Consider the following 12,839-nt stretch of genomic DNA (forward strand, 5'->3'; position numbering starts at 1 on the left):
TGAAATATGGCTAGTGGAAATGTGTGTCTGAATTTTTAATTTTATGTAATTTTGCTTACTGTAAGTATTGTCACTTACAACTTTGTGGCTGGCTACTCCACTGAGTAGAACAAGTCTGGCCTCTGATGAAGTCTTAGAGCACCTCCAAAGTAATCCAGGAATACAAGCCACGGAAGTCACTCAGCTTTTTGGTAGTCACAGTAAGAAACAGTAAAATAAGAAAATAAATAAAACCTTCAATTAAAAACACCAAAGGAGCTTTAATAAAAATTCAGCAAAATTTATCTAGTATTTAAAGCTTAATCCTCAGATTTCAGCATTCTGAGTAGCTAGGATTACAAATGTGAACTACTCTCATGTGTTTGTTAGTTTTTTAAATACCAAGTCAGCCTTGTTACTTACCTGGCACTTGTTACTTACCTGGCAGGGGGAGATACTATGATCATGAAGATGGTTTTCCCAGGGCCAGGCTTATCTATTGCACTTCAGTTGTGCTGACCCCTGAGATTTCCCCAAATGTGGGAAATTCGACTGTATAATTTGTGGTAGTGGGGGACTGTGTTAGTTCTCTCCACTGGATAGATAGATAGATAGATAGATAGATAGATAGATAGATAGATAGATAGATAGATAGATAGATAGATAGATAGCATTGTATTTTATATTGGCCTCATCTGCTTTCCTGCACTCAGCAGTCACTTGGTCCTAAGGACTACTATAAAGGATGAGGTACCTCTAGGACTACTTTGTAGTTGCTAGGAACTACAAGGAGTAGGGAAATCAGCTACAACTCACCATGAGAAAATAAATGAGGAAGTTGGGTGCAGGTGGCTTACACATGTAATCCTGAGATCTGAGGATTGCAGTTCAAAGCCAGCCCATATAGGAAAGCTCATGAGATTCTTATCCTCAATTAACCACCAGAAAACCAGAAGTGGGCTCTGGCTCAAGTGGTAGAGCACTTCACTTGAGCTGAAGAGCTCAGGGACAGTACCCAGAGTTCAAGTCCTATGACTTACAAATAAAAAGAAAGAAAACAAATGAGTGACCAGAGCCAATGGCTCATACCTGTAATTCTAGCTAGTTAGAAGGCTGAGATCTGAGGATCAAGGTTCAACACCAGCCTAGGAAGGAAAATCTATGAGATTCTTATTTCCAATTAACCACTGAAAACCGTAAGTGACAATGTAACTCAAAATGGTAAAGCACTATCCTTGAGCACAAAAGATCAGGGACAGGATCCAGGACCTGAGTTCAAGCCCCACAACCGACCAAAAAACAAAAAAAAAGGAATGAGAAGCCACCTTAATGAAATAGCTAGGCAAGTACAATATACAGAATAACTTTTCCCTTCCTTCTTTTCTTCCTTCTATTCCTTCACATCCTTTCCCCCTTTCTATCCTAGAACTTAAACTCAGGGCCTCATTCATTTTAGGTAGGTACTTTACCAGATGAGCCATACACCTGCTTTTTTTGGCTTTAGTTATTTTTCTTTCTTTCTTTCTTTTTTTTGGGGGGGGAGTCCAGTCGTGGAGCCTGAACTCTGGGCCTGGGCACTGTCCCTCAACTCTTCACTTGAGCCACAGCGCCACTTCTGGCTTTTTTCTTTTTGCTTATGTGGTGCTGAGGAATCGAACCCAGGGCCTCAGGCATGCAAGGCAAGCACTCTACCACTGACCGCCTTCCCAGCCCTCATTTTTCTTTTGTTGGTTATGTAACTTGAACTCTGTGCCTGGGAGTTGTCCCTGAGTTCTTCAGCCCAAGGTGAAAGCTCTATTGTTTGAGCCACAGTACCACTTCTGGTTTTCTAGTGGTTTATTGGAGATATGAGTCTCACTGGGCTGCCTGGCCTGGCTTTGATCTGTGATCTTCAGATTTCAGCCTCCTGCGTGGCTAAGATTACAGGCATGAGCCACCTGCGCCTGGCTTGGCTTTAGCTATTTTTGTGGTAGGGTTTTATGTCTATGACCAGACCAGCATGGACCATAATCCTTCTTTTTACCCTTTCTGAGTAGATGAAATAAGAAGCACAATGCATTGGGTTCAATATTGATTGAGATCCAATATTTTGAATGTTTTTCCTGGGCTAACATCAAATCATAATCCTCTCTGTATCTGTCAAGACCCAGCAGCTAGCATTACAAGTGTGAGCTCCCATCCCTGGCTCAAATTTCTGATGACTAAAACATCTGAACAGAGTTTTAATCATTTTAAATGTTGAATTTGGGGGCAATGGGTGCTCTTACTTGCCTAGTTGCAAATTGCACCAAAAATTCCAAATATTAACTTTTGATTTCCTAGAGTACATTAAATAAGCAGATAAACTTTAAAAAGCAATTAACTAAAGAAAAAAGCTAAACAGAATACATCCTTACCATTGTAACTTTGGACTAACACCTTGTCAATCATTGCTTCCATCATAGGTTTTTGTCTGGGCAGTATATGGCATACACGGATCATGCCACCCCCAAGGTTGTGGGCTAAACAGCCTATATCCACAGGAGTGAAAGCCAGGCTCTAGGCAAACACACCAAAGGAAGGCAGGGTCCAGCAGCATTGTACGTGGCAATGTCCCAACATATGACCCAAAGTTTTAAGCCAGCTTAAATAAAGCTTTTTCCTTAGGAATAATACTGTATTAAGGCATACCTCTTCTTCTGGGTTTATCACTGCTTAATTGGAGACAAGTCTCATGGACTTTCTGCTTGGGCTGGCCTGAAATCATGTTCCTCAGATCTCAGCCTCCTAAGCAGCAAGGATTATAGGCATGAGCTACCAATGTCTAAATTGATTATTCCTTTAATACAAATCAAAATGGCTACAGTATGGTTTAACAGAGAGCTTGAATCCTTTTCTGAGCCTTATAAATTTTCTGACTATTAGCAGAATGACAAACTGACATATGGGAAACATTGTACCATATTAAACCATTTTTCAGAAGAGTATCTGGCTCATCAGTTTGGCTCTTGCCCTCCTATTCTAATGTTGACTTTTCTGCCCGGGCTGGATTCAAAACACAATCCTTACATCTCAGCCTCTTGAGTAAGATTATAGGCATGAGCCACCTGTCCCTGGCACCATCCACATTTCTGTACAAGTGAATAAAACTCAGTGATATAGTGTCTACCTCTTTAACCCAAAGCAGGTAAGAAACCAAAATTGAATTTGAAATTCAGTTGAATATGAGTCTATATTCTTAACAACAGGGTTGTAAATTATTTGGTCTTTGCACAAGTCTCTTAGTAGATACAGCGCACATGTCATGATTTTTCTATTTCAAATGGTCCATGAGAGATAGCTCGGCATGGTATGGTAAGCCTGTAATTCCATCACTTGGGAAGCTGAAGCAGAAGCAAAATAAGTTCAAGGCCATCTTGGCTATGTAGTGAGATGCCATTTCAGAAGGGCAGGAAGTAAATGGCTCCTGATTATATAAGCCTTGGCAATTACTTTCCCATCTTCTGTGTCTACAAAGAGAAGCCTAAGACTCCAAGGCCAAACAGAAAACATGACCCAAAGACTAACACAAAACAACTGGATACCAGCTGTGTCGACTCATTCTTGGGCCAATAATGTCAACCAAAGGCACTCTTGAACAGTTGAGTCTATGTCCCCTCCTCTTCTCTTCAGAAAGGGTCATTTCAAAATCATCATTCCTAGAAATTAAAAGACATCAGTGATATTAGGATTTCCATTCCAGCATATTTACAAGTCAGTGAACACTTAAGACATTGGCAACTATACAATTAAGTGACTAGCAAGTGGAACATGGTACATGAAGACACTAATAGTTCATAGTATATGGTCTGTGAATTAGAACTTATTAAATTTGCTACCATAGCTGCAGCAGGTGGAGTAACAGTTGGGGGAGGCAGCAGCAACCTTGGCTCCAGCCCCTTGACCTCCGGAGTGCATCATGGAACCTAGCAGCCCTTCACAAAGGCTGGGAGAGAAGAGAGCTGCCATGGAATGCTAGGATCATGCCTCTGGTGTGGCATGCGACCATCACCTCACTTCTGCTTCCTGGCTAGATGAATAGGGGCCACATGCCTGTGTCACCTCACTCCTGCTTCTGGTCTGGGTGGGTAGGAGCCGTGTGCCTGCACCACCTCACTCCCACTTCCAGTCTGGGTGAGTGTGGGCTGCATGCCTGTTTCACCTCACTCCTGCTTCCACTCTAGGTGAGTGGGGGCCACGTGCCTGTTTCGCCTCACTCCTGCTTCTGGTCTGCATGAGTGGGGGAGTAAGGGCCATGCTGCCTGTGTCACCTCACGACAACCTCCGGTCTGGGTGGGTAGGGGCCATGTCCCTGCATCACCTCACTACTGCTTCCTGGCTGGATAAGTCTGGGCTTGGTGCCCTTGTCACCTTACTCTGTCTTCCGGTCTTGGTGAGTGGGGGCTGCTTGCCTGTGTCACCTCACTCCTGATTCCAGTCTGGGTGAATAAGGAGTAGGGGCCATGTGCCTGTACCAACTCAATCTTGCTTCCGGTCTGGGTTGGTCTGACTGGCTGTGAGCTAATTACTATGTCCAGATGCTGTTTACCAGCCCACGCCAGACGTTAGACTTTTCCAGTTCTCATAACAAAGCATGACATTAATGGATTAGGATGGCACCTTGCTAGGTTTGAGAACCATGTATTAAATTGTGTGTGTTTGCATGTGCACTGGTCTTGGGCCTTGAACTCAGGGCCTGAGGTCTATCCCTGAGGTATTTGATCAAGGTAGAGCTCTACTTCTTGAGCCACAACTCAACATATGGCATTTTTTTTGTGGTTAATTGGGACTAAAAGTCTCCCAGATTTTCCTATCTGGGCTGGCCTTGAACCACTATCCTCATATCTCAGACTTTTCAGTAGCTAGGAGTTTACAGGTGTGAGCTACTGGTGCCTCAGTATTTGCTTGATTACCATCGAGAGAGAACTGTGCTTGGTAAGTGTTCTGGAGGAAAAAGAATTGAACTCTTCTAATGAGCAAAGGTGAAAATACTCAGGTTCTAGCCCGGCATTGGTGGATCAGGCCTCTAATTCTACCAATTCAGGAATGTGAAATCTGAGAATTGCAGTTAGAAATCAGTGTGTGGAGGACAGAGTTCTTGAGACTCTTTATCTCCAACAAACTATCACAAACCTGGAAGTGGCACTGTATCTAAGTGGTAGAGCACCAACCTTGAGGGAAAATGCACACAGACAGCACTCAGGCCGTGAGTTCAAGTCCAAAGACCACAAAAAAAAAAAACAAGAAAAAGTTGGGTTCTTCAGTAGAAGTTTATCATTATAAATATCTCTTTCCCATTACATTTAGATCTGTCATAGATGTATGAATCTTAGGGGAATAAGAAACTTGGCTAAAAAATATAGTAAGCATTGTGTGTGTGTGTGTGTGTGTGTGTGTGTGTGTGTGTGTGTGTGTGTGTGTGTGTGTGTTTGCCAGTCCTGAGGCTTGAACCTAGGACATTAATCTCTTGATTGGCTTCCTTCCATCAAGGCTGGTACTCTGCGACTTGGTACACAGTCCTACTCCCAGATTTTTAATTGTTAATTGGAGATAACAGTTTTACACACTTTTCTGCCTGTGGTGGCCAATTTTGGAATGTGATTATTTTGAATCATGCTGTAAAAAATGTGTGTGCAAATAGCTGTACTATAAGGCTGACTTACATTTCTTCAGGTGTATATGTAGGATTTCTTGTGTGGAACTTCCACACTGATTTCTGTTGGGGCTGCAATGATTCACTTAATTGCCATCATTGTGTAGGGTATCTTTCCCCACCTCCTTGCAAGTATTTCTGTTTTCTTTTTTAATAGGCATTCTGATTAGGCAGACATGAACTTCAACATAGATTTGATGTGCATTTCCTTGATTACTAACGGTGTTGAATATTTTCATGTATTCCTTAGACACCTACATCAGTTTTGGGGAACTATCTAGTCAATTCACTTGCCTATTTATTGATTAGATTATTTGTTCTTAGGGTGTTTCATTTTTTGTCTATATATTCTAGATATTAGGATTTCTTCTGTTACTCAAAAGGCAGGAGTTTAGGCTTATTTTACTTAATCTTAACAAAAGATGCCTGTGAGCTTCAAATTATTTAAATGATGATTGATTTAAAAATGAGAAGGATGTGGCTCACAGAATAGAGTGTCTGTCAACATGTACAAGTTCTGAACTCAGAGTACAGTGTCTACAAAAAAAGAGATTCTATTATTTTAGAACAATAAAAGCTAATAAGCTACATTTTCTCAAAATATGTAATTCTAAATATTTCACTATTCTTCGTGGTAAAACTATTGCAAATTTTAGCACAAAATAATAATTTTAGGTTCTATTTTTTCCTTGGTAATCATTCAAGCCAGCAAAACTGAAGAAAATACAAGTTTGGCTAGGTGCTGATGTCTCATGTCTGTATTCCTATCTACTCAGGAGGCTGGGACATGAAGATTGCAGTTCAAAGCCAGCCTGTGCAGGAAACTCCATGAAGCTTATCTACAAATAACCACCAGAAAACTAGAAGTTGTGCTGTGGCTCGAGTGCTAGAGTGCTTTCCTTGAGCTGAATAGCTAAGGGACTGCCCCTCGGCCCAGAGTTCAAGCCCCACGACTGACAAAAAACAACAAAAAAACAACTTTGTATAAAGAGTAGAATCTCCAAGTTTTTATTCAAGTTTTTTAATTCTTGTGGCAAATGTTTTCATTGGATAGAAAGTGGACAGATTATATGTCATTGTGATAAACTTGCTACTATGTGGTTGCTTTTCTCCCATTTATAGTTTCATCCATCTAACATTGTTGAAGATGAAAAATCCATCAAGGACAAGACATACTATTTGGAAAAACTGTTAAGTTGAAATGACTATTACTTTCTAGTTTGGCAAAGAAGCTGTGATTTTCCTTCCCTCCCCAGGATTTGAACAATGAAAAAAAAATTGTCTTGGTTTTTCCAAAAAGTGAGGAATACAGCTCATATTCAAATAATTAGAAGATAATGAAATGAATGTTTAGGATACATAATATGCTTAATTTTGAACCTTCCTCTCAAGAAACTTCCAAGAAACTTAGCACACATTGGTTAGATATTGATATCAAAGAGCCCACTGCAGGTACTTCATACCTATAATTGTCTACTCAGAAGGATGAGATCTGGGATTGAGATTGGTGCCAGCATGGATGAAGTCCCCTGCTGTTAGATCATATGTCTCTTCCTCCCATCCTTAATGTGAAGTTGTCTCCCCAGATTACCATCTTTCTGATTCATTGATATTATCATTGGGATTTCTGGTTTTCTCCTTCAGCATGAAATTTGCATGGAGAAGGCCATTTATAGCTGCATTCACATGTTTCTCCAGTTGCCTACGGCTTAGTAGCTTTGTGTAGAGATGAGCCTTAGTGCTTAGTACTCTTGTATAGAGGTGAGCCTGCTCTGCTCATGTAATATCAGAATTCAGTCAGGAAAACTCATCAAGCTGTGGTCTTGTAGTTAATAGTCATTTCTTCTAATTATTTTTTTCCTCCTTGTGTATCTAAGTCCACATAAGGGTGAGATCAGTGGCTGACACCTATCCGTTGTGATGGAAAAAGAGGTTGTGACATCATAGAAGTTATTGTGAAGCTGCAGGATGACCCCACCATGAAAGCACCCAAAATGGCAGGTTCCCACATTCACGAATACATTAAACAAACCGTCATTCACTCTCTGCTAGGTTTAGACTCAGCGTTTCCCTTTCCTATTTAAATTAAAGAAAAATTCAAGACATGCCTTTTTTGATTTGTCATTGAATTATTGATATGTCCCTCCAAACAAAAGAAGTAAGAATGCCATTTAATGGAATGTAAATGTAAGGCATGGAAAAAAACAACATAAAAGTTCCTAGGGAAAACATCAAAAGTGGCAGCTGCTACAAAAGTTGGTTCTTAAAACCAACTGGTGTCTCACACCAGTAATCCTAGTATAATATAAGTTAATGAAAGTTTTCTTTTTGTGCCAGTCCAAGGGTTTGAACTTGAGACCTGGGCTCTGAGTTTTTTGCTCAAGTCTAGCAATTTACTACTTCAGTAATATCTTCACTTCTAGTACATTTGGTAGTGTAGTGGAGATAAGAATTTCCAAGATTTTTCTGCCTGTGCTGGCTTCAAACTGTGATCCTCGATGTCAGCCTCCTGAGTAAGATAACAGGCATGAGCCACCAGCTAAACGTTACTTTTGTGAGATATAAAAATTTACTTATGTAAGATATAAAAAGCAATATAAACAAATGAAACATTAGAACAAAACTGGAACAAGTTATATAGAAGACATAAAAAGACCCACACCAAAGCCCCAAGTTAAAGCCTAAGGACCACCACAAAAGAAATAAAGAAGTGTAGAAGAAAAGTAATAGACAGTGACAGAGTTTTAAATTAATCAATCACAGGTGGCTTACACATGTTATATTAACTACATAGGGGATTAAAGTCAGAAAATACCATTTAAAAGGCAAGCCCAAGCAGGGAAACCCATTGGCCATTTTTCTGTGTGTGCCAGTCATGAGAGTTGAATTTGTTCTACTTTATTCAAGGCTGGAGTTCTATCAATCTCAGCTTTTTGGTGGGATCACTACCAGCTAACTGGAGATAAAGAGAATCATGGAATTTCCTTTGCAGGCTGGCTTCAAAACTGTGATCCTCAGATTTCAGCTTCCTGAGGTATTCTGTGCATTGCATGAGACTCTTATCTCCAATGAACCACCAAAAAAATAAAGAAAAGAACAAAAAAAAACAGCTGGAGGTTGAGCTGTGGCTCCAATGGCAGAAATGAGACTGATTTCTGGGACAGCACCCACATCTTGAGATAAGCTTCAGGACCAGTACAAACAAGAATAAAATAAATAAATGAAAAGAAAGGTAGAAGAAGAAAAGGGAGAGCAAATTTCAGAGGATAAAATAAAAACTGAGGTAGCTTACACTTGTTATTAAAGTTACTCAAGGGTCACACATCTGAGACTCAGTGTTCAAGGCCAGCCAAGGCAGGTGAGTCCATGGACTCATCTCTAATTAGTCAACTACAGTTTTTAAAAAAATCCACAAATTGTGCTGTGGCTCACGTATTAGCATGCTAGTATTAAAAATGTACTGGGACGGGGCTGGGAAGTTGCCTCAGTAGTAGAGTGCTGCCTTGCATGCATGAGGCCCTGGGTTCAATTCCTCAGCAAAAAATAAGAAAAAAAGCCAGAAGTGGCACTGTGGAACAAGTGGTAGGGCTCTAGCCTCAAGCTGAAGAGTTGAGAGACAGTGCCCAAGCCCAGAGTTCAGGCCCCATGACCGGCAAAAACAAAAAGTACTGGGACAATACCCAGGCTCTGATTTATAGCCCTAAGCCCAGCATACATATAGAAATAAAAAATAGAAATTAAAAAATGTATTGGAAAATCCAATTAAATTTTCCAAATGAGCCATGAGTTTTTGTTTCATGTGTGTAATCCTAGAAACTAAGATAGATGAAATCTGAGGATTATGGTGTCTCATCATCAAATCACCAACAAAACAAACAAACAAGAAAAGAGAAGTGAGGCTGTGATTGGAGTTGTAAGGCACCAGCCTTGAGTGAGAAAGCTACAAAACAGTGCCCTGAGTGCCTCAGAGATCCAGCCTCTGGATCACAAAAAAAAAGATAAGAAAAATAGAACCCAGGGCTGGTGACTCATGCCTGTAATTCTAGAACCTCAGGAGGCAGAAATATGGGGATCCAGTGTAAAGACCAAACTTAGCAAGAAAGCCCAGAAGACAGTTCTTTGTGGCACATCCTAGGGCTGGAACTGTACTACTCCCAGATTTGTGGCAGTTAATTGGAGGTAAGGATCTTAGACTTTCTGCTCAGCGTGGCTTTGAACCATGATGGTCAGACTTCAGCTTCCTGAAACAGGCCAAGCCTTGCATGAGTTCTAGCTCCAGGACCATCACCCACAAAACAATGAAATGAATAAATGTAAAGAAGGGTAGAAGAAGAACCAATAACCGAGGCTTCAATGAGCCAATCAGCCAATCATTGGTGGCTCATAACTGTAATTCTAGTTACTCAGGAGGCTAAAATATGAGGATAATATTTAAAGACCAGACCAATTAGGAAAGTCCATAAGACACGTGTGTGTGTGTGTGTGTGTGTGTGTGTGTGTGTGTGTGTGTGTGTGTCTGTATGTCTGTGTGAGAGTCCTGTTGCTTGAACTTATACTGTTTTTCTCAAGGCTCTATTATTCTCAGCTTTTTAGTTGTTATAATTGGAGATATCATGGACTTTCCTGCCCAGGCTGGTACAAACGTTGATCCTCAGATTTCAGCCTCATGAATGTGGACTGGCTCTACTCATTTCTAATTAACCACCAAAACAGAAAAAAAAAAAAAAAACCCTGGAATTGAGCTGTGGTCAACTGGCAGAACTGGGCAATAGTATCTGGTACAGCACTCAGACCCTGAGTTCAAGCTGCAGGACAAACACAGAAGAAATAAAAGAAAAGGAGGATAGAAGTACAAAACCTCTATCAGTGATAGAGGTTGAAATGAATCAAACATTGGTTGCTCACACATGTTATACGAGGTACTCAGGAGGATGAAATCTAAGGATCACAGTTCATGACCAGCCAAGGCAGGAGAGTCCATGAGACCCATGAGACTCATCTATCTAATTTGCCACCAAAAATAAGCTACAAGCTGTACTTTGGCTCATGCGGTTGAGTGGTAGTCTTAAACAGTAAGCTTGGAACAGCACCTAAGCACTAAGTTGAAATCCTAGACACATATTTCAAAAAACAAAAAAAAAAACACAAACTAAAAATGATGGGAAAAGAGAAAGCCAGTTTCAAAATGAGCATTGGTTTTGGTTCATATGTGTATTCCTAGCTATTCAAGGTTCAAAGCTAGACTGGGCAAGAAAGTACATGAGACTCTTATACCCAACTACCCAGTGTAGATATCATTGTAGTTGTAAAACATTGTATTTGTAGAAAGAGCTAAAAAAAAAAAATTGTTTATTGATCCAGGGATCAATTCCTGGTGCTAAAAAAATGTAGGAGAAGAGAAGAAAGGCCAATTGTAAATTGAAACATAAGCCTGGTGCTTGTTGATCGTGGGGGCAGAAATCTGAGGATCAACTTTCTTTTTTTCTTTTTCTTTTTTTTTTTGGGTCCAGACGTGGGGCCTGAACTCTGGGCCTGGGCACTGTCCCTTAGCTCTTCAGCTCAAGGCTAGTGCTCTACCACTTGAGCCACAGCGCCACTTCTGACTTTTTTCTTTTTGCTTATGTGGTGCTGAGGAATTGAACCCAGGGCTTCATGCATGCAAGGCAAGCGCTCTACCTCTGAGCCATCTTCCCAACCCCTGAGGATCAACTTTCAAGGCCAGGTCAAGAAGCAAAATCCAGGAAACTTTGGGTGTATGTGTGTGTGTGTGTGTGTATGTTTGTTTGTGTGTGTGTGTGTTTGTATTTGTGATGTGTGTGTTTGTGTACCATACTTTGCTAGTACCCTAGCATTATCAGATTTTGGGTGGTGAATTGGAGATAAGAGTGTCATCGATTTTCTGCCCAGGCTAGCTTTGAAACGTGGTCCTCAGATTTCAGCCACCTAATTCATCTGGAATTTGAGCTATGACTTAAGTGGCAGAACTGGGAAAATATTTTCTGGGACTCCACCTAAACCCTGAGTTGAAGCCCCAGGACATGCACAGAAGAAATAAAGAAGAGTAGAAGTAACCAAGGAAGAGTGAGTGACAAAGGCTTAAATGAATCAAGCATTGGTGGTTCATACATGTTCTACTAGCTATACAAGTGGCTAAAATCTGAGGATGATGGTTTATGTCCAGCCCTGGCAGGAGAGTTCATGAAAATCTTGTCTGTAATTAATCACCCTCCCCAAAAAAGGGACAAAAAGTTATAGTGTGTCTCATGTAATAGAGGATAGCCTTGAATAAAAACTTCTGGGACAGAATATGAGCCCCAATTTGTAGACCCAGTAACAACACACACATGCAAAAAAAGAGTAAACAACAGTAGATAGTGGAAAGCACATATTAAAGTTTTAAAATGACACAAGGGTTGTTGGTCCTGTGTATAATCCTAACTCCACAAGAGGCTGACATCTGAGGATTGTGATATCAAGTCAGCCTGGGCATAAACGTGCTTGAGATGCTTATCCAAGCTAACTAGCACAAAGCCCTGAGCTGAAGCTGAGGTGATAAAGTAGCAGCCTTTGTTTAAAAAGCTAAGAAATAGTCCCCAGAGCCAGAGGTCAAGCTGTAGGACCACTAAAAATTACAAATAAAAACAATAAATAAAAAGGACAGTGGAAGAAGAGAGACTGAAATCTGAGGATCAGAGTTCAAAGCTAACACAAGCAAGAAAATCCATGAGACTTTGTGTGTGTGCATCTCGGTGCCATCCTGCAGCTTGTGTGTGCCATCCTTGAACTTGTGCTGGTTTGTTCAAGGATAGAGTTCTACCACTCCCAACTATTCAGTGGTTAATTGGAGGTCATAGTCTCATGGACTTTCCTTCCCAGGCTAGCTTGATTTATGCTAGGCTTTGTCTCAGACTCTTATCTCCAATTAATTGTCAAAAATAAAAGAAAAAAAAACCTGGGAATTGAATTATGGCTCAAGTGGCAGAATTGGGCAATCAGTTTCTAGGACAGCAACCAAGCACTGAGTTCAAGCCCCAGGACAATCACAGAAGAATTAAAGGAGGGTAGAAGTGCAGAAGGAAGATCCAATGACAGAGTTCAATGACAGATCCAATGACATTGGTAGCTCACTGATGTTCTATCAGCTACTCAGGAGAATGAAAGCCTAGGATCACAGTTGAAGGCTAGCCCA

General features: G+C 40.7%; 1 non-coding gene across 1 annotated transcript; it reads left to right on the forward strand.

The window, feature by feature from the left end:
- Positions 1-412: 412 nt before the first annotated feature.
- LOC122101329 lies at positions 413-577 on the forward strand. The gene has a single exon (XR_006146353.1). It is a non-coding gene; the product is annotated as a U1 spliceosomal RNA (small nuclear RNA).
- Positions 578-12,839: the final 12,262 nt, after the last annotated feature.

Source organism: Dipodomys spectabilis, unplaced genomic scaffold (assembly GCF_019054845.1).
Source record: "Dipodomys spectabilis isolate Male_0828 unplaced genomic scaffold, ASM1905484v1 ptg000653l, whole genome shotgun sequence".
NCBI lineage: Eukaryota > Metazoa > Chordata > Mammalia > Rodentia > Heteromyidae > Dipodomys > Dipodomys spectabilis.